General features: G+C 37.4%; 1 protein-coding gene across 2 annotated transcripts in view; it reads right to left on the bottom strand.

The window, feature by feature from the left end:
• The window catches only part of GHR (growth hormone receptor), a 337,885-nt gene that overhangs the window by 202,225 nt on the left and 108,464 nt on the right, over positions 1-27,196 (bottom strand). Inside the window, exon 1 of one of the 2 annotated variants that reach the window (XM_033179465.1) lies at positions 908-1,489. The exons of the other annotated variant lie outside the window; for it this stretch is intronic. The gene's annotated coding sequence lies outside the window, so the exon portion shown is untranslated. Of the gene's footprint in view, positions 1-907; positions 1,490-27,196 lie in introns of those variants that run through there. 2 annotated transcript variants of the gene reach the window in all.

The following is a 27,196-nucleotide window of genomic DNA, read 5'->3' as shown; positions in this document are numbered from 1 at the left end:
AAGGAATCAGTGATATTGTCATCTCTTTCCTGTGATCATCTTTATATTGCCCACTACCTAGCACAACCAGTTTTAAGCAAATTGTTGAAGACATGAAGAAAGGCCCATAGACACGGTTTTAAAAGAGGTGTTTGGAAGAGGCGGGAGCATGTCCTTCTGTTGAAAGTTCATCTGAATGCTTTCCATTGAGATAGAGTAAGTAGTGTTTCCCATCACATCAGGCATTATGGGATGGGTTTTAATCAGGCAATGCAGTAAGACACTCAAAGCATCAGAGTTAATCTGCAAAGAGGTATGGCAAGAAGCAGGAGACAAAGCCTTATTTCTCTTTCCTTCAAAGTACTGACGATCTCTCAGACTAAAGATGCAAAATAAACATGCAACTGTTGTATCACTTCTCTTTACAATACTTTTCTTAATGTAAACTGTTGAAATGTAACACATAGAACAGAATTAAAACCCTTAAGTATTTCCTACTTAATGCAAATTACCATCTCTGTTGACTTTCTCAAAATGTATCTGCTGTCTCAATGCTCAGAAAACTAGTCTTTCCTTCAGAGAACAACCTTTGAAAACCAAAATTGTATCTTGATGGTGACCAGACAAGGAGGAAGCCAGACAAAGGCTTTCTTTGCCTAATAAGAATACTTTATAAACTCCAGCACACGAAAATAGAAGTTTCACTTAGAGTAGAAAGGAAAAGGGCAGAGAATTAAGGGGAAGAGAGAACAATGAGAAATTAACCCAGAAGAGGGAAGAATGAAGTGGGAGGAGAAAGGAAAATATCTGGTCAAAGCCACGTTAAAGATTTATATCTAAAAAATGCAAAAGTAAGTAGAAAAAAAAAAAAAAACCCTGACTATCAGCCTTTTAATCAAACAATAAATAACAGTAAGGGAATACTAACCAATAGTCCGGCAGATATTGCTGAAATAGAGGCTGGATTTTCGTATTGTTTCCTCCAGGCTTTATATCAAGAACTTTTTAAATTTCCTTTTTCTTTCACTCATATATGCAAACAGATCACATCACACTGATTTGGTTAAAATCTGGCAGAGAGGGAGGGGTTGGAGGTGGGATCCCACAGAATTTTCTTGGTCACAACTTGGCATGTATTAATCTCTAACTTCTTGGTCTTTCTGCTTTGATATATAAACCTTCACAAAAATTCCTCCAAAATCAATCATTCTCAATCTCTCTCTCTCATGCACACACACACATATCTGGTACCAGAGGACTAAATTAAATCACACTCGACCATTGCCTCATATAATAAATCCCCTGACCTTTGCCCAGTACATCTCTGGGCTCTGCCTGCTGAACCAAAGGCCAGGCCTGGGCTGGAGTCTCATGAGGCCTATTACAATGGAAGCAGCCAAATTAGCCAAGAAGAGGGCTAAGCATTAGAACTCAACAAAGGCTCTGATCTGGATGGGTTGAAAGCAGTGATTGGGTATCTGAATCTTGGTCCTTTCCCTTCTCTAAAGAATACAAGGACAAAGGCAGAAGTGACCATCTGTTGTACTCACTGCTACCTCATTAAAGTATCCCAAATGCCCAGAAGACAGCACATTGTACATCTTGTAAATGAAGAAATTAATGAGTAAATGAATTCTAAAATTTCATTGCTCATTAGAAATCCCAGCATACTTAGTTTCATTGTAAACATTTAACCATTTGTCAGCAGTATAAAGTAGTTGACTAGAAAACCCCTAGAAAACTGAAATTCCTGCATCTTAATTTAGTCCCCTCACCCCAACCCTTCAAAGTCCTAATCAACTAAGTATATTTTGGTCAATTGGGCAGGAGAACACAGCATTGAGAAAATGCAGTTTAGGGTTTTTTTGATTACCTTCTAATAGAGGGAAATATATCTCTTTTAGAAAGGGCTCACAAGTCAACTAAAAAGTATAAAATACTAAACATTTAGTGAATTACATACTCGAGTGACATTGAAAAAAAAAAAAAAGATCAGCTTTCTAGCTCTGGAGCTTTGCCATAATTCTTGTAGCCACTCACACCGTTAGAACAATCATTTCCATCATTGAGTGTGGAGTGAGTTGCTGTACACACAAGACTGTGTGACTCATTTTCCTGTGTGTGACCAACAGTCCTGTCCACCCTATTAACACAAGAAGACTGTTCATGATTTATTAGCTGGGCCTTTAGCTGGTTACAAGACTCCTTCTGCCTGGCTTGCTTTCCCATGTTTATATGCAATAAACCATTCTGTGACATGTAATACATACAAACCCTTTAAGATGAGAAACACTCAGAGGGGAAAATTCATTTTAATAGTTTAGTTGACAATGACCAGATCTGAGAATTTTGCTGATTGTGAATTTGTGGCTAATATGTTTTGAAATCTTATTTTGAATGTGTAGAAACCACCTATCTGACAAATACCTCTAAAGCTCATTTCTAAAACTAAATTCAGTGGTCCATAAACACCTAACCTCCAGAATTTGCAGTATAAATCAGAAACTTAGAAGTTAGTTGGATGTCTTTTCTTCCTCCTCTGCCCCTGTTTCATCTTTTGATGTTATCTATTCTGTATCTTTTGAGTCCATTCCATCCCCCTTTATCCTCACTACTGTTACTAGCCACCATTTCTCACTTGGATTTGAGAATGGCCTCTTAATACCCAGACAAATTCTCTCTAATCCATTTATCTCACTCTCTCTTTCAGTCTCTCTCTCTCTCACACACAGAAATACGCTTTGAAACATAATTATCATCATGGCATCCCTCTGCATAAAACATTTAAATGACTTTCCTTGCTTATGGAATTAATACCACAATCCATGACTAGGACTAACTGATATTTACTAGTTATCCCCAACTTTCACTCCTCCTATTTTCAGTTAGTAATAGAACCTGGCGAAAGGCATTTCTCAGCCAACCTTGTGGCTAACTGTGGTCACATGACTATGTTCTGGCGAGCAGGACCTTATTGGAAGTGGCATATGCATCCTTCAGGGCAATGAGCATCCCCTACACTTCCCCTCCTCACCCTGCTGGCTTGGATGCTGACGGGCTGGATCACTGAACACATGGATGAGGTCTATCTAGACTTGAGGAACATGTCTGAGACTCACTATGACGTTGGATCCCAGACAATGAGGGGTTATAAAAAGACAAAGGGCCAACTAGTCAGTGGTTTTGTGACCAGCCAGCCTAGGTCTTTCTAGTTCATCCTTGAAAGAGAAAGATTTTTTCATCTCATTTGTCAGGCTCAATTGAAAGAGTAATGGGAAAGAGTAATCACACAAGACTTGTGTGAAAACATAAGCCGAGATTTTATTCTTGGTATCATAAAGAAAAGATAATGTACCTGAACACATGGCATTCTGATATGGCTTTTCCATGAGCTTTAGAAGATACTGCTCCTTATCTAAGACAGCTATAAATCCTATTAGTGTGCTGAAACCAGAAGTATTTGGAACTGTTAGAACTTATGAATAGTTTTATTTGGGGGAATTATTAAGGCCCACATAAATGCACATCTTTGTCAGATAGAAATTTTTTTTTGGTTTAATAAAAAATAGGTGATACTCTGAGCCACGTTACCTCAAATCAAATTCCCAAACCCCAAGTTATTAGGAGTCTTATCAAATTTTACAAAATAATGGTTATACTAAGAGTAGGAAAGTGAAGGACCTTGGGAAAAGGAGCCTGGACTATATCTTTGCAGGTTTTTATACGCAAACCCCAAAATAAGTTTTATAGTGAGCAACGTACTCTGAGATGGTATTTGTAAGACAAACATGAAGGTTTCTGCTTCAAACAGAATTTCAGTCGCAGACACTTCATATTTACATCAAGAAGATGAGCTAAATCAAGAGTAGGGGTACATGACACTTGCTTGCAAGATGATCATTTTCCACAGAGCTAATTTTGATATTTTTTCTGATTACAAATGCATAATACTTGCTTATGTAGAAATCTGTTAAGTACTAATATAGTATAAAATAAATTCTGGATTTCTTTTTTTGTCTCTAACAAAATATCTAAAGAAAACTGAAAACAGACTCCATATAAAAAGTTGTCTCTTTTATTATTTATTATTTTTTTTTCCATTTAACATTAGAGACTCTCAAGTACCTGCCAATTATATTGCCACATTTTCTAGGAAATGCAGCTTTTAGCAATTCTTTGTTGATTCAAATGAAATCAACCTAGCTCAGCTAATATTAATTGATTAGATTGAGAATGAAGTCCTAATACCAAAGGCTGACCAAGATAAAATGCTTGAAATCAGATGCTGAGTGATTCAGGCAGGTTCTATCAGCTTGGACAAGTTGCAAGGGAGTGGACAGGGAGCTTGAAGACATCACAAAAGAATCCATAAAGGACTCGTGATGTATTGAGAGACAGATATATGAGAATGGCTGGGCATAGTAGAACAGAGCTGGTATCATTACAGTAAATCCCCATTATATGGCATTATCTGGAAACATTATCTTCCTTGCTGGCTGAAGAAACATAGTACCCCTCCAACTACCCCCAAACAAAAACAAAATAAAAAATTGTGAATATCAAATTTAATTCATATTCCATCATATGCCTTTCACAGGACATTCAGATTGGTGCTTTTCAAACTGTGAGTCATAACCTACTCCTAGGTTTTAGGATCAATTAGTGGATCAAAGCCAGCTTTGTTTATTGGCTTGTTTAAATAAATGGAATGGATTGAACAGTTTCCTTATATGGAAGTTTTTGACGCATGAGTGTGGCTGTTGGGTTACTTTGTAGACCTAATATTTTCTTATGGTGAGTGACAGTCAAAACAAGGGTGGGTCGCTGATATAGACTGCTTCTAATTTTTCAATATTATCAGTAATGTTACAATAAACATCTCTTGGGAGGTGGGGGGAAATTTGGTTTGTTATTTCCATTTATTGCCTAATGGTTGATTCACAGAAGCAATGTTGCTACATGGAAGGGTAGAATGTTTATGAGATTTTTCATAGATATCACCCAATTGCTTTCAAACTGTCCTAATTTAGATTCAAACCAGACAAGAAGAGAATTTCAATTTCACTGTTACAATTGTCAGCAAAATGTTCTTTTCCTCCTATTGCCACTAATTTAATGGATAAAAATGATCTGCCATTGTTTTACATTTATTTGAGAATTAGTGAGGCTGAATATTATTTGGAACATTTACTATGAATTATTTAAGTATGTCTTCCCATGTTTGCTGGATCCCATTTTTCTTTCTGCTATTTTATACATATTTTTTTAAGGAAGTCTTCCTCACTATTCTTTAGAGATGAGGGCATAGGAGGAAGAGAAAATGGGAAAGAGCATTTTAATTAGCTTGATTTTTTCCAGGCTGACTTTAGGCTTTTAAGCTTCCCTAGGTTTTGAGACCTGCTGCCTGATAAGGTATATTAACCTTAAAAATAACTTTAAAGAATAACCAATACCAGAATAGCTGGTCAACGTGGCACTGCAAAGTTGTACTTTGAACTTCTTCTGTGCCAAACACTGCAATATTAGGTTTTTTTTTTTTTTTTTTAAATTAAGACAGTAGTACTGAAAAATTTAAAAGAGCAGTTACGAGCCTTGGAGGGCAGATTGAGATGCTCCAACACACACATGATGGGAATTCCAGAAAGAGAGGATTTAATTCAACTGTAAAGAATCAGTTATAGAAAAGGTCATTACTGATAATTTTATAAAATCAAATAATTGAGTTAGCAGATTAAAAGTCCACAGTAATTACTAAGTAAAGTATAATAAAAAGTAGATCTATCTTATGGCATCAAGATACAGAAAAATCTTTAGAAGTACTTAAAATAAGAGGCAGATTACCTACTAATGAACTCAAATGGGCTAGTAGAAGATTTTTCTTTAGTAACAACAGATGCCAGGACAAAAATAAACTTTAAAAGTGTTAGAGAAAAAAAATCAATTCAGAATTTGATACCCAATTAGCCTGTCACTAAAGACTCTGTTTATGTGTATGTGAGCATACATGGAAACTAAGATACTTTACCACCAAAAGACTCTCATTAAATAATACCTAAAGGAGGGAAATGTAAATTAAAACCATAATGATATGCCACCTTATCCTAGCCAGAATGGCCATTATAAAAAGACAAAAACAAAAACCCAAAACAAACAATAAATATTGGTGTAGACCTAGTGAAAAGGGATTACTTATACACTGCTGGTAGTGATGTAAATTAGTACAACCTCTATGGAAAACAATATGGAAATTTCTCAAAGAACTAAAAGCAGATCTACCATTCAATCCAGCAATCTCACTACTGGGTATCAACTTAAAGGAAAATAAGTCATTATATCAAAAAGATACCTGCTCATGTATGTTTATCACAGCACAGTTCACAATTGCAAAGATGTAGAAACAACTTAGGTGCCCATCAAACAATAAGGGGATGAATAAAAGGTGGTATATGTACACCATGGAATACTACTCAGCCATAAAAAAGGAAGGAAATAATGTATTTTGCAGCAACTTGGATGGAGCTGGAGGCCATTATTCTAAAAGAATTAACTCAGGAATGGAAAATCAAATACCGTGAAGTTCTTGCTTATAAGTGGGAGCTAAGCTATGGGTATGCAAAGGCATAATGTACACTGGAGACTGAGGAGGGGGTAGGGGTCTGAGGGACAAAACAAAAAGTGTATATTGGGTGCAATGTACACTACTTGGGTGATGGATGAACTAAAATCTCAGACTTTACCACCACCATACAATTCAACCTTATAACCAAAAATCACTTGTACCCCAGAAACGATTGGAATAGAAATATGCATGTATAAAATTTTGAAAAATTTTTCAGGAAGACAAGAATCACCTTAAGTGTGCACTAAAATTCTCTCCTTTTAAAAAAAGAGGAAAATACCTTTTCTCCTATTTCAGTTACTGCCCCTGAAGTTACTGATCCATTTCTCTGCTCCCCTCTAAATCAAAACTTCTTGAAGAAATTGTCTTATTCTCCTGTCTTTAATTCCTCTTTGCCCAATTTCTTAAACTTATTCAAATCAGGCTTTAATCTTCCTCACACCAATGGAATAGTTTTGCTCTAGTCACCAATGACTTCCACATTGCGGCAAATTCTTAATCATCTTATTTAACTAATGAATAACACTTGCCACAACGGATCACTCCCCCTTCTTTGACACACTATCTTAATTTTGTATCTCAAACGACATTCCCCATTGATTCTTCCACGTCAGTAAATACTTCATCTTGGTCAACTTCACTGTGTTCTCTTCATTTTCCCAACCACTTAGCATTGAAATATCACCAGAAATTATCCTCCTCTCCTTTTTTCTCTATGATTATTCCCTAGATTATCTCATTTGGAATCACGACACTAATGGCATATGTAGGACGATGTCCAAATCATAACTTTAATCCAGACCTCTTTCTTGAATTACAAGCTCATATATCCAGTTCACTATTTAATAATTTATTTGAATGTTTTATAGGTATCTCAACTTATAAAACCCATAAACAGACTTTCAATTTTACTTCCTAATCTACTCATTCAAGACTGTAGGCCATTTCATATCACCTTCATCTTTTCAGATTCTCAGGCCTTTCCTCTGTTCTTTCACTGATACCCCATAACTAACACTCTGTCAACTAATCCTCTCAGACGTGCCTTTAGATTACATCCAGAATGCGATCACGTCTTATCATCTCCATTTTTATCTCCCTTACCCAAGCCACCAACATTTATCTGGATTATTATAACAGTTTCTTAATGGCCTACCTGCTTTTGCTTTTGAATCTCCTTATTCCCAACACCCAAATTTGTCTCACTAAAATAAGAACATGTCCCCTTTGTTTTTTCGGGACCCTGTCATGGCATCCTATCTCACTTAGAGTAAATGACCAAGTATTTACAGGGGTCTGAAAGTCCTATCTGATTTTTTTCTCAACCCCACTCTCATCCACTATCTCTGCCTCCATTTACCGCTACGTTCTTCTTGCTAATCCTGCTCCAACAAACCTGGCCTCTTTGATGTTCCTTGAAGATCCCAATTAGTATATGGTATTCCCTCTACCTGCGATACTTTTCTCCCAGACTTCCTTCAAGTATGCATTCAAATGTCACACATCTGTAACAGGCCCTTGCCTGACAATCTAGATAAATAACAACCCTTATACTACTTAATTTTTCTCCATGGCACTTATTTGTGATATATATTTACTTGTTTACTTGTTTATCATCTTTGTTCTCTAACTAGATTGTCAACTACATGAGTTCACAGACAAACTTGTTGACTCCTATATTTCCAGGCACATATAATAGCAGGCCAACACAAGGCATGCAATAAGAATTTATTAGACGAATGAACTAATGGTGAGAAAAAAGTAAAACATGGTGGGTAATTCAACTAGATATTGCTTGTAAAAAACAACATGGAACAAATTTCATGTGGATCAGAAGATGAAAGTAAATTCTAGACAACAAAAACAAGGAAAATAGTAGAGACTGTCGCAAAGGATAATTAAAATGTGCTAGATCTGCTTTATTTGAGAGAAGGATAAAGAATGCATGAAAAATGGGAACACTGATATTGGTTGTTGTGGGAGTGGATAGTTTGACTGGGGGGTGCAGGAGGACATGGGCATGGGTTGAGCACAGGCAAGGTAGTTTGTGGTTGTTGCAGCCTTCTGCTGCATTAAGAAACAACTGCGGGGCAGCCTGGGAGCAGGGGCGGTGGTGGAGGGAAAGGATGGGTGGGGACAGGGGCGGACTCACACTAGGGAGGACTTAGGAGGGCATATTCTACCAGAGAGCCCAGGAAAGGGGAGTGAAGCTCAACCTGATCATAACTTTTAGAAAAGTGACAGGCTTCCCACAAGTTAGAAACAAAAGAAAGAGATATTTTGGGCTTATGTTCTTTGAATGTTTTCATTCACAATATGTAGAAAATGGACAATCCTTATTCCTAGATAATGACTATATTTGAAACATGTAGGTTTATGTTCTGTGAATGTTTTGAATCTCAATAGGTAGAAAATGGACGATTCTTATTCATAGATAATTACTATATTTGAAACAAAGTGAAATACAACCTTTGCATTTTTAACTTCTCAAAGAAATATTTCTGAAAATCAATAACTATAGAAAGCAAATTTACCGAAATATTCTTTAAGATGTTCCAGAGGAGAGGTGAAAAGAGGAAGAGAGATACAGAGACAGAGAGAGAGAGAGAGAGAGAGAGAGAGAGAGAATACAGTAACACATCCCATTCAAATAAGATTTAGATCAAGAATGTAAGGATAGTTTAGTATCAGGCAGATCTATTAATATAATCTACTGCATTAATAATTTAAAAGTGGGAATCAAATGATTATTCTAATGTGCAGAAAAATCATTATTTATAGGCTAATACTTGTGATAAACCATCTTAATAAACTAGAAATAGAGAGCAGTTTTCTTAACCTGACAAAAATAAGTCAGCCAAAAAGCTATACAGTACCTAATAGCATACTTAAAGTGAAATTTTGAAGCATTCTCACTATTATTCAGTACAAGATAAAAATGCTTACTATAAACATATAGTACTTACACAATATGATATCTTGTTGGGAGAGAAAATTTTAAAACAACAGGAAAAAAAGAAAGTCTAGCAAAGACCAAAGCATTTACAGGATCTTAATTTACAACAGAGGAAGCATTACAGAACAATGAAAAAAAGAATGTTACTCAGTAAATGGTGTTAGGATTAGCCTGTTAAAAAATAGATCTAGACTTGAAGAATGAACCAGGAATCCTGAGAGGACCCACAGACTCTCTGAAGGAAGTGGACGGCTCCTGGAGGACGCAGGAGACACCCCAAATACTGTGCTGGTATCCATGCTGAGAGACCCATAGATGGTTCACATCACAGGACTCTGTGCAGAGAACCCCCAGTACCAGCTCAGAGCCGGGTAGACTTGTTGCGTGGCTAGACCCAGAAGAGAAATAACAATCACTTCAGCTCAGCTAACAGGAACCACATCCATGGGAAATCAGGGAGAGTACTACATAAAGGGAGCACCCTGTGGGACAAAAGAATCTGAACAACAGCCTTCAGCACTGGACCTTCCCTCTGACAGGATGAGAAGGAATCCAAATGAGAAGGAACCAGAAAACCAACTCTGGTAATATGACAAAGCAAGGCTCTTTAACACCCCCACACCCGCCCCCCACACCCCCCCCGCCACCAAAGTAACACTAGTCTACTAACAATGGATCTAAACCAAGAAAAAATCTCTGATTTACCTGAAACAGAATTCAGGAGGTTACTTATTAAGCTAATCAGGGAGGCACTAGAGAAAGGTGAAGCCCAATGCAAGGAAATCTGACACAAGGAAATGATACAAGAAGTGAAAGGAGAAATATTCAAGGAAATAGATAGCATAAAGAAAAAACAATCAAAACTTCAGGAAACATTGGACAAACTCATAGAAATGCAAAATGCTCTGGAAATTCTCAGCAATAAAATTGAACAAGTAGAAGAAAGAAATGCAGAACTTGAAGAAAAGGTCATTGAATTAATCCAATTCAATGAAGACAAAGAAAAAAATAAGAAAATATAAACAAAGCTTCCAAGAAGTCTGGGATTATGTTAACCAACCAAACCTAAGAATAATCGGTGTTCCTGAGGAAGAAGAGAAATCTAAAAGTTTGGGAAGATATGTTTGAGGGAATAATTGAGGAAAACTTCCCCAGCCTTGCTAGAGACCTAGATATCTAAATACAAGAAGCACAAAGAACACCTGGGAAATTCATCGCAAAGAAATCATCACCTAGGCACATTGTTACCAGGTTATCTAGGGTTAAGACAAAAGAAAGAATTCTAAGAGCCGAGAGGCAAAGGCACTGGGTAACCTATAAAGGAAAACCTATCAGATTAGCAGCAGATTTCTCAGCAGAAACCTTGCAAGCTACAAAAGATTGAGCCCTTATCTTCAGCCTCCTCAAACAAAACAATTATTAGCCAAAAATTTTGTATCCAGCAAGCTAAGCATCATATATGAAGGAAAGATACAGTTGTTTTCAGACAAACAAATGCTGAGAGATTTGGCCCTTAGCAAGCCAGCACTACAAGAGCTGCTAAAAGGAGCTCTAAATCTTGAAACAAATCCTGGAAACATCAAAACAGAACCTCTTTAAAGCATAAATCACATAGGACCTATAAAACAAAAATACAAGGTAAAAATCAAAAGCAAAAACAAAACAAGGTACACAGGCAGCAAATAGCATGATGAATGCAACAGTACCACACATCTCATACTGACACTGAATGTAAATGACCTAAATGCTCCACTTAAAAGATACAGAACAGCAGAATAGATAAGAACTCACCAACCAAGTATCTGCTGCCTTCAGGAGACTCACCTAACACATAAGGACTCACATAAACTTAAAGTAAAGGGTTGGAAAAGGGCATTTCATGTCAATGTATACCAAAAGCCAGCAGGGGTAGTGATTTTTATCAGAGAGAGCAAACTTTAAAGCAACAGCAGTTAAAAGAGACAAAGCGGGACATTATATAATGGTAAAAAACCTTGTGCAGCAGGAAAATATCACAATCCTAAACATATATGCGCCTAACTCCTGGAGGTACCAAATTTATAAAACAATTACTAATAGACCTAAGAAATGAGAGAGACAGCAACACAATAATAGTGAGGACTTCAACATTCCACTGACAACACTAGACAGATCATCCAGACAGAAAGCCAATAAAGAAACAATGGATTTAAACTGTACTTGGAACAAATGGACTTAACAAATATATACAGAACATTTCATCCAACAATTGCAGAATACACATTCTATTCACCAGTGCATGGAACTTACTCCAAGATAGACTATATGATAGGCCATAAAATAAGCCTCAATACATTTAAGAAAATTGAAACTATACCAAGTACTCTATCAGACCACATTGAATAAGCCTGGAAATCAACCCCAAAAGGAACCTTCAAAACCATACAAATACGTAAAAACTAAATAAGCTACTCCTGAATGAGTATTGGGTCAAAAATGAAGTCAAGATGGAAGTTAAAAAATTCTTTGAACTGAACAACAATAATGACACACCTATCAAAACTTTTGGGATACAGCAAATGTGGTGCTAAGAGGAAAGCTCATAGCCCTAATGCCTATGTCAAAAAGACTGAAAGAACACAAACTGACATTCTAAGGTAAAACCTCAAGGAACTAGAGAAACAAGGACAAACCAAACCCAAACCCAGGAGAAGAAAGGAAATAACCAAGAACAGAGAAGAACTAAATAAAATTAAAAGAAAAAAAAAGCAAAAGATAAATAAAACAAAAAGCTGGCTATTTAAAAATATAAATCAAATTGATAGACCATTAGCAAGATTAACCAAGAATAGAAGAGATAAAATCCAGATTACCTCATTAAGAAACAAAATAGGGGATGCTATAACTGACACCACTGAAATACAAAAGATCATTCAAGAGTACTATGAACACCTTCATGCACATAAACTGGAAAACCTAGAGGAGATGGATAAATTCCAGGAAAAAATACAACTCTCCCAGCTTAAATCAGGAAAAATTAGATAACCTGAACAGACCAATAGCAAGCAGTGAGAATGAAATGGTAATTAAAGGATTACCAACAAAAAAAAGGCCCAGGACCTGATGGATTCACAGCAGAATTCATCCAGACATTCAAAGAAGAATTGATACTGATCCTTTTGACACTATTCCACAAGATAGAAAAAGAGGGAACCCTCCCTAATCCATTCTATGAAGCCAGCATCACCAAAACCAGGAAAGGATATAACCAAAAAAGAAAACTACAGACCAATATCCTTGATAAACATAGATGCTAAAATCTTTAACAAAATACTAGTTAACTGAATCCAATAACATATCAAAAAGATAATCCACCATGATCAAGGGGGTTTCATACCAGGGACTCAGAGATGGTTTATGCAAGTCAATAAATGTGATACTCTACATAAACAGAATTAAAAAGAAAAATTGCATGATCATCTCAACAGATGCAGAAGAAGCATTTGACAAAATCCAGCATCCCTTTATAATTAACACTGTCAGCAAAATCAGCATACAAGGGACATACCTCAATGTAATAAAAGCCATTTATGACAAACCCACAACCAACATAATACTGAATGGGGAAAAGTTGAAAGCATTCCCTCTGAAAACTGGAACAAGACAAGGATGCCCACTCTCACCACTCCTCTTCAACATAGTACTAGAAGTCCTAGCCAGAGTAATCAGACAAGAGAAAGAAATAAAGGGCATCCAAACTGGTAAAAAGGAAGTCAAACTGTCACTGTCTGCGGATGATATAACTGTTTAACTTGAAAACCCTAAAGACTCCTCCAGAAAGTTCCCAGAACTGATAAAAGAATTCAGCAAAATGTCCAGATACAAGATTAATGTACACAAATCAGTAGCTCTTCTATATACCAGCAGTGACCAAGCAGAGAATCAAATCAAGAACTCAACCCCTTTTACAATTGCTGCCAAAAAAATAAAAAATAAAATACTTAGGAATATACCTAACAAAAGAGTCGAAAGACCTCGACAAGGAAAACTACAAAACACTGCTGAAAGAAATCACAGATGACCAAACAAATGGAAACACATCCCATGCTCATGGATAGGCAGAATCAATATTGTGAAAATGACCACACTGCCAAAAGCAATCTACAAATTCAAAACCATCCCCTTCAAAATACCACCATCATTCTTCACAGAATTAGAAAAAACAATTCTAAAATTCTAATGGGACCAAAAAAGAGCCTGCATAGCCAAAGCAAGAAATAAGGAAAAAGAACAAATCTGGAGGAATTACACTACCTGATTTCAAACTATACTATAAGGCCATAGTCACGAAAACAGCATGGTACTGGTATGAAAATAGGCACATAGACCAATGGAACAGAATAGAGAACCCAGAAATAAACCCAAATATTACAACCAACTGATTTTAGACAAAGCAAAGACATAAAGTGGGGAAAGGACACCTTTTCAACAAATGATGCTTGGATAATTGGTTAGTCACATACAGGAGAATAAAACCGGATCCTGATCTCTTACCTCATGCAAAAATCTACTCAGGATGGATTAAGGACTTAAATCTAAAACCCGAAACTATCAAAATACTAGAAGATATTGTAGTATTTTTGGAAAATACCCTTCTAGACATTGGCTTAGCAAGGATTTCATGGCCAAGAATGCAAAAGCAAATGAAATAAAAACAAAAATAAATAGTTGGGACTTAAACTAAAGAGCTTTTGCACAGCAAAAGGAACAGTCAGCAGAGTAAACAGGCAACCCACAGAGTAGGAGAAAGTCTTCACAATCTACACATCTGACACAGGACTAATATCCAGAATCTACAAAAAACTCAAACAAATCAATAAGAAAAAAAACAAGCAATCCCATGAAAAAGTGGGCTAAGGCAATTCTCAAAAGAAGATATACAAATGGCCAACAAATATGTGAAAAAATGCTCAATATCACTAATGATAAGGGAAATGCAATCAAAAACACAATGTGATACCATCTTGCTCCTGCAAGAATGGCCATAATAAAAAAAATAATAAAAGTAGATGTTGGCACGAATGCAGTGATCAGAGAACACTTATACACTGCTGGTGGGAATGTAAACTAGTACAGCCACTATGGAAAAGAGTGTGGAGATTCCTTAAAGAACTAAAGTAGAACTACCATTTGATTCAGCAATCCTACTACTGGGTATCTACGCAGAGGAAAAGAAGTCATTATACGAAAAAGGTACTTGCACACATGTTTATAGCAGCACAATTCGCAATTGAAAAATCATGGAACCAACCCAAACTCTTATCAATCAATGAGTGGATAAAGAAACTGGTGTGTATATATATGGTGTGTGTGTATATATACACACACACACACACAAACACACACATACATATACACACACACATATATACACACACATATATATATTATATCATATATATATGATGGAATACTACTCAATCATAGAAAGGAATGAATCAATGGCATGACTTGGATGAGATTGGAGACTGTTATTCTAAGTGAAGGAACTCAGGAATGGAAAACCAAACATGGTATGTTCCCACTGATAAGTGGGGGATAAGCTATGAGGATGCAAGGGCATAAGAATGATACAATGGAATTTGGGGACTTGGGGAAAGGGAGGGAGGGGGATGAGGGATAAAAGACAACAAATATGGTGCAGTGTATGCTGCTCAGGTGATGGGTGGACCAGAATCTGACAAATCACCACTAAAGAACCTACTCATGTAACCAAATACCACCTGTACCTCAATAACTTATGGAAAAATAAAAATAGAATAGAATAAAATATATATAATAAAAGCATTCTTAATAGTAAAAAAATTGATACATGCTTTATACCATACATATAAAAAATTCCAGGTGAAACAAAGGTTGACATATTTAACATAAAACTATCGTAAGTAGATTTAAAAATTTAGAGCATATGACTATACAAAATAAAGTCATTTCTTAAGCAATTCTCAAAATGTAGAGTAAAAATAATTAACTATATCAAATTAAAGATCATGTGTATAAACGCTCAATAAATTCGGTATTCATGGAACGTACCTCAAAATAATAAGTGCTATTTATGACAAACCCACAGCCAATATCATACTGAATGAGCAAAAACTGGAAAAATTCCTTTGAAAACTGGCACAAGACAGGGATGCCCTCTCTCACCACTCCTATTCAACATAGTCTTGGAAGTTCTGGCTAGGGCAATCAGGCAAGAGAAAGAAATCAAGGGTATCCAGTTAGGAAAAGAAGAAGTCAAATTGTCCCTGTTTGCAGATGACATGATTGTATATTTAGAAAACCCCATTGTCTCAGCCCAAAATCTCCTTGAGCTGATAAGAAACTTCAGCAAAGTCTCAGGATACAAAATCAATGTGCAAAAATCACAAGCATTCTTATACACCAGTAACAGACAAACAGAGAGCCAAATCATGAATGAACTTCCATTCACAATTGCTTCAAAGAGAATAAAATACCTAGGAATCCAACTTACAAGGGATGTAAAGGACCTCTTCAAGGAGAACTACACACCACTGGTCGTGAAATCAAAGAGGACACAAACAAATGGAAGAACATACCATGCTCATGGATAGGAAGAATCAATATCGTGAAAATGGCCATACTGCCCAAGGTAATTTATAGATTCAATGCCATCCCCATCAAGCTACCAATGAGTTTCTTCACAGAACTGGAAAAAACGGCTTTAAAGTTCATATGGAACCAAAAAAGAGCCCGCATTGCCAAGACAATTCTAAGTCAAAAGAACAAAGCTGAAGGCATCACGCAACCTGACTTCAAACTATACTACAAGGCCACAGTAACCAAAACAGCATGGTACTGGTACCAAAACAGAGATATAGACCAATGGAACAGAACAGAGTCCTCAGAAATAATACCACACATCTACAGCCATCTGATCTTTGACAAACCTGAGAGAAACAAGAAATGGGGAAAGGACTCCCTATTTAATAAATGGTGCTGGGAAAATTGGCTAGCCATAAGTAGAAAGCTGAAACTGGATCCTTTCCTTACTCCTTATACGAAAATTAATTCAAGATGGATTAGAGACTTAAATGTTAGACCTAATACCATAAAAACCCTAGAAGAAAACCTAGGGAATACCATTCAGGACATAGGCATGGGCAAGGACTTCATGTCTAAAACACCAAAAGCAAGGGCAGCAAAAGCCAAAATTGACAAATGGGATCTCATTAAACTAAAGACCTTCTGCACAGCAAAAGAAACTACCATCAGAGTGAACAGGCAACCTACAAATGGGAGAAAATTTTTGCAATCTACTCATCTGACAAAGGGCTAATATCCAGAATCTACAAAGAACTCAAACAAATGTACAAGAAAAAAGCAAACAACCCCATCCAAAAGTGGGCAAAGGATATGAACAGACATTTCTCAAAAGAAGACATTCATACAGCCAACAGACACATGAAAAAATGCTCATCATCACTGGCCATCAGAGAGATGCAAATCAAAACCACAATGAGATACCATCTCACACCAGTTAGAATGGCAATCATTAAAAAGTCAGGAAACAACAGGTGCTGGAGAGGATGTGGAGAAATAGGAACACTTTTACACTGTTGGTGGGATTGTAAACTAGTTCAACTATTATGGAAAACAGTATGGCGATTCCTCAAGGATCTAGAACTAGATGTACCATATGACCCAGCCATCCCACTACTGGGTATATACCCAAAGGATTATAAATCATGCTGCTATAAAGACACATGCACACGTATGTTTATTGCGGCACTATTCACAATAGCAAAGACTTGGAACCAACCCAAATGTCCATCTGTGACAGACTGGATTAAGAAAATGTGGCACATATACACCATGGAATATTATGCAGCCATAAAAAAGGATGAGTTTGCATCCTTTGTAGGGACATGGATGCAGCTGGAAACCATCATTCTTAGCAAACTATCACAAGAACAGAAAACCAAACACCGCATGTTCTCACTCATAGGTGGGAACTGAACAATGACATCACTTGGACTCGGGAAGGGGAACATCACACACCGGGGCCTATCATGGGGAGGGGGGAGGGGGGAGGGATTGCATTGGGAGTTATACCTGATATAAATGATGAATTGAGGGGTGCTGATGAGTTGATGGGTGCAGCACACCAACACGGCACAAGTATATATATGTAACAAACCTGCACGTTATGCACATGTACCCTAGAACTTAAGGTATAATTAAAAAAAAAAAGAAAAAAAAGATCATGTGTGTTAAAATATGTCATGAACAAAATAAAATGCAATCAGCACATAGGGAGCAAACTTTTCAACCTATATATAACAGACAAATATTTCTTTACACATATATATGAAATATGAACATAGATATTATGACACATATTAGGATCACACATTTCTATAAATTAATAAAGAGAAGAAAAGATAATAGAAGAGTCAACGAAGAGGAGAAATAGGCAATTCAGATAAGAGGAAATTTAAATAGCCCTATAAAAAGTATGTCCAATGTTATAAGTAATCAAAGTAATGAATATTAAAACAATGATAGAGCAATTCATATCCATCAACTGGCAAATAATTAAATCTGATAACAATCAAGTGTTGGCAACGACCTGGGAAACAAAGTTCTCATTTATTGCAGGTAGGAGTGGAAACAGGTATGAGTACTTTGCAGAACAATTTGGCATATCTAACAGACATGCAATTGTACAAATCCTAAGACACAGCAAGTACACTGATATATATGTGAGAAGAACTCTATCACGTACACCCTCAGGGAAATGTATAAGAACATTTATTTCAGCATCATTAATTTTAATTAAAAATTGTATCAATTCAAATTCTGGTTAGTATGGGAATAAAGAAATTGTGGTATTTTCATAACATGGAGTAATATATGGTAATTTTTAAAAAATGAACTAGGGTTTATATAATAACAAGGTAAATTCTGAAAACAAAATATTTGGTAGTAAAGTAGCAAATTCTAGAATACATTACACACTTACAGTAAAACATGTATATTTTATGCTCATGTATGTAACAAGCATGCTTCATATATGTAGTAAAAGTGGCAAAGTATAAAACAGAATTATATAAATACCTATGCAAGACAGTTGTTTTCTCTGGGGTGGCAGAGAAAAGAATGAGACTGGGGAAGGTAAAATGAGGGCCTTCAAATTTTTCTGTATAATTTGTTTCTTTATAAATAACAGCTAAGAAGCAGATTTGGGAAAAATGTTTACATTTAATGAATTCATTCATGTGACAGGTACATGAGTATGTATTGTAGCCTCCTTTGTATGCTAAAATACATTATATATAATATATATATATCAAAGACCTCCAAATCTATACCTTTGCCTAGAGTTAAATGTAACAAGTCCATAAATATTACACAGAAAAATAAACAGAAGTTTTGACGACTTTCTGTATGTAGGCACATATCACTGTAACAATCCTAAGAGGGGTGGCCGGGCTGCACTGGTTAGCCAAGTGAGTTCCAATCACTGAATCCATGACTCTCAACCCCATGTTCCTTCAACCTGCCCTCATGGCTCAAGGGTTGAACCTCACAAGACTTATTGTTATATGACCAGGAAGAGCTTTCTCAATTCCACTTTCTAGGCTCAGGAGCATTTTCTTCACAGATTCCAGAGAAAAGCCACAGTGTGTCCCTTCCAAGAAGAAAAGCAAATCATACATGATATTTTACAGGCTGGATCTTGTTACAAGGCTTCCCAGAGGTCTGGGCCAGCAGAGTCTGATTAATGTCCCCCAAAAATCTGTTTTTCTCACTAGCCTACGAGAAACATACTAATTCAACTGCCCAACTATTCTAGTGAAAAACTCTAGTTTAGGGACACAATGATTAATAGATGGTTCTCAATCTCTCTCCCCTGGAAGTCACACACAAACCAAGACTTTGGTGAGCTGCACCATGGAGTCATGTTTAGTCACCATGAATTGCAACAAATAGCAATGAGTGGGTTGGTACATTTTACTTAAGTGGGCCATTGTAAAATCTGCTAGCAAATGATCATTAAAACAAGGGCCAAAACATATTTCATATACTACAATGTGATTCAGCTGGCTAAGAAACATCAAAATAATAATACAGCAACCATAAAAGGCAGCAAAAGGTAGAACCTCTGTATAGAACACAACAATCCAGGGTGAACTTCAAAATCTGTGGATCACTTGAGCCCAGGTCGAGGCTGCAGGGAGCTATGATCACACCACTGCACTCCAGCTTGGGTGACATAGTAAGACCAAGACCAAGACCCAGTCTAAAAATAAAAAATCTATGGTCATCTGAGTTCCTAACTGCAAACATGCCAGAAAGCCCCATTCACTGTCTCAAATCATTGTAGAGAAAATTCACAGTAGTTTTCTTTTCTGCTACTCATAAGTGCTAACCATCGAGAATTAACTCAGAAGCCCCAGCTGAGAATTCCTTAGAAACAGAATCAGTGATGTAAAAAACTTATTTTACTTTTTTTTTTTTTTTTTTTTTTTGAGATGGACTCTCACTCTGTTTCCCAGGCTGAAGTGCAATGGTGCTATCTCAGCTAACTGCAACCTCCACCACCTGGGTTCAAGCAATTCCCTGCCTCATCCTTCGAGTAGCTGGGATTACAGGTGCACATTACCATGCCTGGATAATTTTTGTATTTTTAGTAGAGATGGGGTTTCACCATATTGGCCAGGCTGGTCTCGAACTCTTGACCTCAGGTGATCCACCCACCTCGGCCTCCAAAGTGCTGGGATTACAGGCATGAGCCACTGTTCCCAGCCACAACTTATTTTACTTTTAAGAAATAATATATTATTCTAAAATAGGCATCCATTTATATCTCAATGTATGCAGGAGCATTTCCTTTGTATATTTACATATTCTGCATGTCATACAGTAATACTCCGCACAAACGTATTCCAAAGAGATGAGCAGAGCAGTTTCAACTGCTTATCTAGAAATAGCATATTTATTATATTTATCTGTTCTTATTGAAAGAGGTGAAAAAACAAGAGAATAAGTGCCTTAGTTTGTGCCAACAATCTGTCTCTGAATATGACACAGCTTGTGCAAAACTGGCACACCTTGAATGTTAATAAGGGGTTCAATGCCAGCAGCAATTTCCACAGCCCCAAATGAGTTGCGTCAGTGTTAAGAAAAAAAAAAATTAAACTTGTTACTTGTATTTCCCCTGAAAGGATAAAGGTCTTTTATTCTTTGAATTCGAACATAGTCCCCACTTTAAAGCAAAAAGGCAAACTAGGTAGCAGATAAGATAAGAAGACCTTAGTTGCCATTCTCAATTACAACCATGGCTCATCTTGTTACTTCTCAATTATAACCATGGCTCATCTCAATTGGTAAGTTGAATTATTGTGTAAGACAGTGTTAGCATTTCTTCCATGACAACAATTTCAGAGGTAAGGGCTCCCATTCATTCATGAAAATTTCACTGAGTATTCCTCATAAGACTTGGATTTTGTCAGTTAATGCTTCTAAAGTTAAACAGCTGCATGACAATTTTCCTTCCTTCTCAGAATTTTAATTGAATTGTGTTGTAGCTAGTGTTCAAAAATGATTAAACTCCCTTACCTCCTCTTGCACACACACACACACATACACAAATGGTAACTGTGTGGTGAAGGATGTGTTAATTAATTTGATTGTGGTGATCACTGTAAAATGTACACATATATCAAATCATCATGTCATACCCCTTGAATACATACAACTTTTATTTGCCAGTCATACCTAAATAAAGCTGGAAAAAATATAGATTTGCAAAGCAAAAAAAAAAAAAAAAAAAAGTGATTCACTTCTGATTTACTCTCTTTCATTTCCTATTCCCATTCTGGAAGAAGATCATTGTATTTCTCTTTAGTGCTAATTCTACATTTAACGTATTTCAGGTGAAGAAGATAGGGCTAGTGCAATCAATTCAGGGAAGAATGACTGAAGAGCATCCCCTAGGTAATAATGGAATGCTAAAAATTATATATCCTCTATATGCAGGTCGGAAAGGATGACAAGAGTAAATTTACTTCAAAAAATTGCCTTAGACAAATAGGATATTTCTATAGATGTGAAAAGCACTAAAACCTCAACCAAGCAGACTAAGTGACCAACCCAAGAGTTAAGCTGTGTTCGTGATAGGGGGCTTCAGTTATACAAGGTGTGTAACATCTACTTTTTATATAGGCTGTTAAATTCAGAATTGGCCAGACAGATTCACCTCTAGGACTCAGACATCTGTGTAGTTGTAGCACAATGGTATACGGTCAAAGCAACCCTGCAAATTCTAATGAGTCATATAATAATGAGGTGACCATGATTTTAACAAGTAAAGAAGAATGTATGTGAAAATATAAACTTGAATACAGACATATCTTGAAGATACTGCAGTTCAGTTCCAGACCACTTCAATGAAGCAAATATCCCAAAAAAGCAAGCCACACAATTTTTTGGTTTCCTACTGTATATAAAAGTTATGTTTGGCTGGGTGCGGTGGCTCACACCTGTAATCCCAGCACTTTGGGAGGCCAAGGCAGGCGAATCATGAAGTCAGGAGATAGAGACCATCCTGGCTAACATGGTGAAACCCGGTTTCTACTAAAAATACAAAAACTTAGCCAGGCGTTGTGGTGGGCGCCTGTAGTCTCAGCTACTAGGGAGGCTGAGGCAGGAGAATGGCGTGAACCTGGGAGGCGGAGCTTGCAGTGAGCCAAGATTGCGCCACTGCACTACAGCCTGGGCGACACAGCGAGACTCTGTCTCAAAAAAAAAAAAAAAAGTTATGTTTATAATTTGCTGTAGTCTAGTAAGTGTGCAAGAGCCTTATGTCTAAAAAAAAGCACAATGTATATACTTTAATTTAAAAATACTTCATTGCTAAAAATGCTAATGATCATCTGAGCCCTTAGTGAGTCATAATCTTTTTGCTGGTGGAGAGTCTTGTCTCAATGTTAACACCTACTGAGTGATCATGGTGGTGGTTGCTGAAATCTGGGGTGGCCGTGGCAATTTCTTAAAATAAGGCAACAGTAAAGTTTAACACATTGATTAATTCTTCCTTTCATCAAAGATTTCTGTGTAGTATGTGATACTCCTTGACAGCATTTTACCCACAGAACTTCTTTTAAAATTGGAGTCAATCTTCTCAAATCTAGCTGCTGCTTTATCAACTAAGTTTATGTCATATTCTAAATCTTTCGCCATTTCAACAGTGCTCATGGCATCTTCACCAGGAGTAGATTCCATCTCAAGAAACTATTTTTTTGCTCATCCATAAGAAGTAATTCCTCATCTGTTCAAGTTTTATCATGAGATTGTAGCAATTCAGTCACATCTTCAGGTTCCGCTTCTAACTCAAGTTTTCTTGCTATTTCCGCTACACTTGCAGCTGCTTTCTCCACTGAAGTCTTGAATCAATTCAAAGTAATCTATGAGAACTGGAATCAACTTCTTCTAAACTGCTGTTAAGGTTGATATTTTGACCTCCTCCTATGAATCATAAAAGTTTTTAATTGTATCTAGGATGGTAAATCCTTTCCGTAAGGTTTTTAATGTATTTTTCTTAGATCCATCAGAAGAATCACTGTCTATGGCAGCTATAGCCTTACAAAATGTATTTCTTAAGTAATAAGACTTAAAGGCCAAAATTACTCCTTGATCCATAGGCTGCAGAATGGACATTGTGTTAACAGGCATGAAAACAACATTAACCTCCTTGTACATCTCCATCAGAGCCCTTTGTTCACTGGGTACATTCTCAATGAGGACTAACATTTAGAAAAAAAATATTTTTTTCTGTGCAAGAGGTCTCAACTGTGGCCTTAAAATATTCAGCAAGGCATAATGTAAACAGGCGTACTATTACACATGTATTGTGTTCCATTTATAGAGTATAGACAAAGTAGATTTAGCATAATTCTTAAGGGCTCTATGATTTTTGAAATTGTATGATTTTAGTTATTTTGCATTTGCTGAGGATTGTTTTGTTTCCAATTACGTGATCAGTCTTAGAGTAGGTGCCATGTGGGTGATGAGAAGAATGTATATTCTGTTGTTTTTAGGTAGAGAGTTCTATAAAGGTCTATCAGATCCATTTAGTCCAATGTTGAGTTCAGTTCCTAAATATCTCTGTTAATTTCCTACCTCGATGATCTGTCTAATACTGTCAGTGGAATGTTGAAGTCTCCCACTATTACTGTGTGGGAGTCTATGTCTCTTTGTAGGTATCTAAGACCTTGCCTTATGAATACAGTGCTCTTGTGTTGGGTACATATATATTTAGGGTAGTTGGGTCTTCTTGTTGAATTGAACCCTTTACCATTTTGTAATGCCCTTCTTTGTCTTTTTTGATCTTTGTTGGTTTAAAGTCTGTTTGTCTGAAATTAGGATTGCAACCCCTGCTTTTTCCAGTTTTCCATGTGCCTGGTTGATTTCCCTCCACCCCTTTGTTTTAAGGCTATGTGAGATAGGTCTCTTGAAGACAGGATACCATCAGGTCTTGCTTTTTTATCCAGCGTGCCACTCTGTGCCTTTTAGGTGAGGCATTTAGCCCATTTATATTCAGGGTTAGTATTGATATGCGTGAACCTGATAGTGTCATTGTGTTGTTAGCTGGTTATTATAATAGCTTGCTTTTGTGGTTGCTTTATAGTGTCACTGGTCTGTATATTTAAGGGTGTTTTAGTATTAGATGGTAGCTGTCTTTCCTTTCTATATTTAGTGCTCCTTTCAAGATCTCTTATAAGGGAGATCTGGTAGTAACAAACTCCCGCAATATTTGCTTCGAGTCTTCTTTCTCCTTCACGTAGGAAACTTAGTTCGGCTGGATGTGAAATTCTTGGTTGAAGATTTGTTTCTTTAAGAATGTTGAATATAGGCCCCCCATCTCTTCTGGCTTGTAGGGTTTTAGCTGAGAGGTCTGCTGTTAGTCAGATGGGGTTCCTTTTGTAGGTGACCTGCCCTTGCTCTCTAGCTGCCTTTAACATTCTTTCTTTCATTTTGATCTTGGAAAATCTGATAATTATGTGCCTTGGGTATGATCTTCTTGTGTAGAATCTTGCAGAGGTTCTCTGTATTTCCTGAATTTGACTTTAGGTCTCTCAAGCAAGGCTGGGGAGAACTGGCTTCAACTTAAAGTCACCAACTTCATTAACCCGTAAAAAAAGGATCAGCCTTCCCTTTGAAGTTTTGAAGTCTTGAAGCCAAGCACTGACTTTTCTTTCTAACTATGAAAGTCTTAGATCTTCTATTGACATATTCTTCCAATAGGCTATTTTGTCTGTACTGAAAATCTGTTGTTTGGTAACCTTCATCACTGATCTTAGCTATATCTTCTGGATAACTTTCTGCAGTTTCTAAATTAGCACCTGCAGGTTCATCTTGCACTTTTATGTTATTATACAGATGGCTTCTTAGAATTCGAACCTCTGCTAGTTCCAAATTTCTACTGTAGCTTTCTCTCTCAGCTTACATAAAACTGAAAAGAGTTAGGGCCTTGCTCTGGATTAGGCTTTGGCTTAAGGAAATGTTGTGGCTGGTTTGATTTTCTATCCAGACCACTCAAACTTTTTCCATATCAGCACTAAGGCTGTTTCATTTTTCTTTTCTTTCTTTTTTTTTTTTTTTTATCATTTGTGTATTCACTGGAGTAGACTTTTATTTTCCTTCAAGAACTTTTCCTTCACATTCACAACTTGGAAAACTCTTTGGTGCAAGAGGCCTAGCTTTTGGCCTATACTGGCCTTCAACATGCCTTCCTCACTAAGCTTAACTGATTTAAACTGAGAGACATGTAATTCTCCCTTTCACTTGGACACTGTATTAGTTTATTTTCATGCTGCTGATAAAGACATATCCAAAACTGGAAATAAAAAGAGATTTAATTGGACTTACAGTCCCACATGACTAGGAAGGCCTCTGAATCACGGCAGGAGGCAAAAGGGCCCTCTTACATGATGGCAGCAAGAGAAAAATGAGGAAGAAGCAAAGGCGGACACCCCTGATAAACCCATCAGATCTCGTGAGACTTATTCACTATCATGAGAATAGCACAGGAAAGACTGGCCCCCATGATTCAATTACCTCCCCCTGGGTCCCTCCCACAACATGTGGGAATTCTGGGAGATACAATTTGAGTTGAGATTTGGGTGGGGACAGAGTCAAACCATATCATTCTGGCCCTGGCCCCTCTAAATCTCATGTCTTCACATTTTAAAAGCAATAATGCCTTCTCAGCAGTCCCCCAGAGTCTTAATTCATTTCAGCATTAACCCAAAAGTCCACAGTCCAAAGTCTCACCTTAGACAAGGGAAATATCTTCTGCCTATAAGCCTGTAAAATCAGAAGCAAGCTAGTTACTTCCTAGATACAACAGGAGTACAGGTATTGAGTAAACACAGCTGTTCCAAATGGAAGAAATTGGCCAAAACAAAGGGGTTACAGGGCCCATGCAATTCTGAAATCTAGCAGTGCAGTCAAATTTTAAAGCTCAAAAATGATCTCCTCTGACTCCATGTCTCACATTCAGGTCAAACTGATGGAAGAGGTGAGTTCCCATGGTCTTGGGCAGGTCCACCCTGTGGCTTTGCAGAGTACAGCCTCCCTCCTGGCTGCTTTCATGGGCTGGCATTGAGTGACTGTGGCTTTTCAAGCAGCACAGTGCAAGCTGCTGGTGGATCTACCATTCTGGGGTCTGGAGGACAGTGGCCCTCTTCTCACAGCTCCACCAGGCAATGCCCCAGCAGGGACTCTGTGTGGGGGCTCTAACCCCACATTTCCTTTCTGCACTGCCCTAGCACAGGTTCTCCATGAGGACCCCGACCCTGCAGCAAACTTTTGCCTGAGCATCCAGGCATTTCCATACATCTTCCGAAATCTAGGCGGAGGTTCCCAAACCTCAGTTCTTGACTTTTGTGCACCCGCAGGCTCAATACCATAGGGAAGCTGCCAAGGCTTGGGGCTTCCGTCCTCTGAAGCCACAGCCCAAGCTCTATGTTGGCCCTTTTCAGCCACAGCTGGAGCAGCTTGGGACATAAGGCACCAAGTCCTTAGGCTGCACACAGCACAGGGACCCTGGGCCCGGCCCAGAAAACCACTTTTTCCTCCTGGGCCTCTGGGTCTGTGATGGGAGGGCTGCCATGAAGGTCTCTGACATGGCCTGGAGACATTTTCCCCATGGTCTTGGGAATCAACATTAGGCTCCTTGCTACTCATGCAAATTTCTGCAGCCGGCTTGAATTTCTCCTCAAAAAATGGGTTTTCCTTCTCTATGGCATCGCCATGCTGCAAATTTTCTGAACTTTTATCCTCTGTTTCCCTTTCACAATGAAATGCTTTTAATGGCACCCAAGCATTCACCTCTTGAATGCTTTGTTGTTCAGAAATTTCTTCCTCCAGATACCCTAAATCATCTTTCACGTTCAAAGTTCCACCAATCTCTAGGGCAAGGGCAAAATGCTGCCAGTCTCTTTGCTAAAACATAACAAGAGTCACCTTTTCTCCAGTTCCCAACAAGTTCCTCATCTCCATCTGAAGCCACCTCAGTCTGGACTTAATTGTCCATATTGTTATCAGGCTGTTTGGTCAAAGTTATTCAATAA

Source organism: Trachypithecus francoisi, unplaced genomic scaffold, assembly GCF_009764315.1.
Source record: "Trachypithecus francoisi isolate TF-2019V2 unplaced genomic scaffold, Tfra_2.0 Lachesis_group2, whole genome shotgun sequence".
NCBI lineage: Eukaryota > Metazoa > Chordata > Mammalia > Primates > Cercopithecidae > Trachypithecus > Trachypithecus francoisi.
Note: the sequence above shows the minus strand (reverse complement) of the source record. Positions and strands in the feature narration are given on the sequence as shown.